Source organism: Fulmarus glacialis, unplaced genomic scaffold (genome assembly GCF_000690835.1).
Source record: "Fulmarus glacialis isolate BGI_N327 unplaced genomic scaffold, ASM69083v1 scaffold17593, whole genome shotgun sequence".
NCBI lineage: Eukaryota > Metazoa > Chordata > Aves > Procellariiformes > Procellariidae > Fulmarus > Fulmarus glacialis.
The window spans coordinates 1-535 of record NW_009202529.1 but is presented as its reverse complement, the minus strand read 5'-3'; positions in this window follow the sequence as shown (position 1 = coordinate 535).

Here is a 535-nt window from a genome sequence, read left to right as displayed (position 1 = left end):
ATGCTTTCTCCAAATATTTTACTAGTTTTTCAGGATTCTGCACTTGTTCAGGGGTGAAGTTCCAAAACATTGGAGGTGACCACTGTCCTAGGTACTTGCCCATACTATCCCACACACCTTGCCACTCATAACTATCCAACCTTGGGTGAGATCCCTGGGTGGTGTCCTTAAATACTTGTTTAACCTTAAACAAGGCCTGAAACACATTCAGGAGACATAGCAATAGGAACATGCTAGTCTGAACATCCCAAGGATATCCAAAATCCTCAAGAGCTGTTGTAATCAGCCTGGAGGAGAAGGGGAAGGTGAAGGAAGGTGTCTGCCCTGTAAATTGGCTCTCTGAGGAGAAGAGGTAAAAAGTGTAATTACTAATAGTTTCCGAGAGATAGCTCCCGAAGCACAGGGATGATGGCAGTGCTGAGTACAATCTCCTGACTGATAATTTTATCTTACCATAAGCCAGTGTTACACAGAGTTGCAAAGCAATAACCTTAATCCATCTCCCGGAGATGATAAACCCCACATAAATACAGAT